Here is a 3688-nt window from a genome sequence, read left to right on the forward strand (position 1 = left end):
TTAAATAATATTTTCAATAAGAGTTAAACTGTGCTGCCATTTCTGAAGAAGGGTGTCGACCCGAAACGTCAGCCTTCCTGCTCCTCTGATGCTGCTTGGCCTGCTGTGTTCATCCAGCTCTACACCTTGTTATCTTAAACTGTGCTGCTATGCTTTTTCTACATTGTTTACCTTCTGATTTAAGGTAAAGTTGATATTGTCTTACCAGACCACAGGGCTGTTCTCTCATTAGAGAGAAAAAAAAACTGGTGATGGTTTAACTTGAGGGGAAAGGTTGAGAGGGAGAATCCTTCATGATCACTTCAGTCAGTGCAGGAACTGAACACACATTGTACGTATCATTCTGCATCATAAGCCAGCCATACAGCCAACTGAGCTAACCAACCATTTTCCACAGCAATTTATCTTGCTCCTCACAAAGATTATCTTTCCCAGTTCCTCAACAGAATATCTAAAGGTTATTTTTCTTCATACCAGTTTTAATCTACATTTTTTTTTGCTGGGAAGTTTTTTTTTCGAAATCACACTACAGGATTTGAATACCATGCAAGCCAATTACTTAATTTGACATAGTTCCAGTTGGGTGAGCCTGCCCATAAGAGAATGAGGCATAGATTTCAATTCATTGAATCAAATTAACTGAGTTTCTGATGAAAAACAATGTTTTATGCGTTTGAATTTGGCCCCTTCCTCTTTCCAAGCATGGCACAACACTTACAAAACAGCAATTTTACTGCAAGCGCCTCTTTATATGGCCAGTCTCCTTTTTCCTCTTCTCTCGCTTTGCAACCTTGGGAGTTTGATCTCTTACTTTTCCAGTTCGAACAGCGGATCCATGGACATTGCCACGAAACAATCAAGCAACTACTCCGAGTGCAGTGCTCACTGATGCCACATTGGCCTATGATGGCAACATCAATTAAGGGAGTGGCAGCCAAATGAATCACCTAGTCAACAGTAGAGACTCCTTCCAGTGTTTGGACACGGGCTTTAATTTTCCCAACAGTCTCTCCCCCGAGTCACATCAACAGTGTGGGTCTTTTGAACATGTGGAAACAACTGCATGATGTTTCAACAAAAGTCAGTCATGTTTGAAAGACTGAGTACATTTGTTTATGTTTGTACATTGTCACAGACATCAGCCATGTTTCCAGTATAATTAGTGAATATATGTTTGGAATTCCGTTCCACAAATGATAGTGAATGCAGGATCAGTTATTAATTTTAAAGCTGAGATAGATCATTTTTATTTAAACAAAGGTATTTAGGGATATGGGCCAGAGGCAGCTAGGGATATGGGCCAGAGGCAGCTATATGGAAACTGAAAGAACTGCGGATGCTGTAAATTAGAAAAAAAACACCCAGAAATTGCTGGTAGAGCTCAGCAGGTCTGGCAGCACCTGTGAAGAGAAATCAGAGTTAATGTTTCAGATCCAGTTTACCGGAATTGCTCAGGCAGTTCTGAGGAAGGATCAGTCAACCTGAAACGTTTACTCTGATTTCGCTTCATAGATGCTGCCAGACCTGCTGAGCTCTTCCAGCAATTTCTGTAATTGTGGCAGGTATATGGAGTTAGACCACCAATCAGCCATCAAGAGGCTGAATGATCTACTCCTGTTCCTATGTTCGTATTTCATTCATTTAGCCATTTTCTAAGAATTGTGATTGAACTTAAAAGTGGAGCAGCTTTGGATCCAAACCTTTGGTTTAAACAAATTAAAAGTTAGTTTATTGTAAACCATTGCTGATGGTTCTTTAAGAATAAAGACACAAAGTAATCAACTAAATAATTCCAGATACCAAAATTAAAATGAATACAGATAAGACAAACGAATAATTATAGGAAGAAATTCCCAATAAATCTGTGTGGTATACAGTTCGAACTAGTTATTGGGTCCCTTCTCACTGAAGTGAAGTTAATACATGAGTCAGATTCTGCAGCTGCACTGGTGCCTGTAGTTGAATAGTTGGCATTTTCTTGTACAGGTAGATTCAGTAGGTCAGCAGATTTTGAGAGGGAGGTACGGTTCCATCTTCATCAATTCTGTGGGTTTGACACTTTCACATTGATTAATTTCCCTCCACAGAACAGTAACTTATTTTTGTATATCTTTCTGTTTGCCCTCCCTCAGCCAAAATCCTGCTTTGAAGATGTTTCCCAAAGTTGTTTTCCTGGAGTTTTGCGTACAAGATGGCTGTAGAGTCAGTTCCAGCTTGCAAAAAGTCCAGACTCTTGGATCATCTTTCTGACTGTGAGAGCTGACTAGCATAAGTTCTGGTGCTAGTCTCCTCCATTGCCTTATAACTGAGGCAATCGCCTTTCCAAATGCCTTAGCCATTAACTTGAACACTCGCACTTTGATGTCTGTTGAGGTTGAAAGAGCAACTTGCACGTTTGAAGGACTGTGTTGCTCAGGGACAGGTGAATTCTAATTGTCTCTTTCATGATTTGAGGTTGAGATAACATAGTCCAACAGAATTTGAAATAGTCTCTTGCAAAAAGCACAGTCAGCTGCAGTCTTCACCTTGAAAAGACTATTTAACTTGACTTCCAGTGTGCAGATTGTTACAATGCAGTTATGAGGTCTGAACTGATTCCTTCCTTTGTCCCACTTCTACACTGACGACATTTAAAACCAATTGTATATCAGACTTTACACAGCTTAGTATCAGAAACAAGAAACTGGTTCCTTAAACTAATGAATAAAGAACTGGTTTATTTATTTTATAAGAACTCAAGCAAAAATGCAAAGATTATTATGAAATGGTTTAAAAAGCACAAATATATACACTACCCTTCTTGAAAAATAGCACACTGGGAGAAAAGATTTATTCACAATCTTTAATGAGAAGATTTTCAGAGAAAGCAAGAAAAGGTAAAGGCTGTTGCCCTTGTGGGAATTTCTTTTTGACTGTTAAGAAACTAATATTTTATGACAACAAACTGGGTCATGTGACCTCTCTCTGAAAGTATTCGAGACTTAGTGTCTCCAACCAAACAATTTGTTCTTTGCAAATGCAATGTTGGCTGCGGCAGCAGAAATGCCCTTTGCTTTGCAATGTGTTCTTCTCAATAAATTTATGATGTAATATATCCAACCAATTATATTATAAATTAATATTGGAGAGATAACACATCATCGTAACAAGATAACCTTAAGTCTCTTTCTCTCTATACAGACCCTATTCAAAGTCCACTTTAGCAATAATTCATAGGCTTATTATACAAAACTTATAAATACATAAAATATACAAAATGAACATTACTGCACCTTATGAAATAGAACATTAAAGTATGAATAAATGATTAGGCAGAGAAGCAAGCTGACAGTAGGCTGAGGGTCTTGTCCATTAACACTGTGCCTTTAGGTTGGAACCTTGTGTGGTTAAGCAAAAATCATGTTCAATGAATATGATGAGCTCAAACACCTGCAAAGACCACAAAGTTGCAGGTAAGGCAGATGGTTGAGCTAGTCTGAGCAAATTTATTGACAATTACTCCTTGATACAACAGGGATTTAAAAAATTACTGATGTCCTAATAGTTCTCAACAGAACCAACTTTGTTTGTCTTCTAAATATCCCTGAGACCTATGGAAGTACTCTTCCCATTGTGCCCTCTTTTCTGATTCCTATATAGTCTCGAATGGAGGCTGGTTTGCTCAGTTGGCCGGATGGTGTGAGTGTGG

General features: G+C 38.5%; 1 pseudogene; it reads right to left on the reverse strand.

Annotated features, from left to right (window-relative positions):
- Positions 1–665: 665 nt before the first annotated feature.
- LOC109933221 lies at positions 666–1065 on the reverse strand (annotated as a pseudogene).
- Between the last annotated feature and the right edge of the window lie 2623 nt (positions 1066–3688).

Source organism: Rhincodon typus, chromosome 18, assembly GCF_021869965.1.
Source record: "Rhincodon typus isolate 14 chromosome 18, sRhiTyp1.1, whole genome shotgun sequence".
NCBI classification, from domain to species: domain Eukaryota; kingdom Metazoa; phylum Chordata; class Chondrichthyes; order Orectolobiformes; family Rhincodontidae; genus Rhincodon; species Rhincodon typus.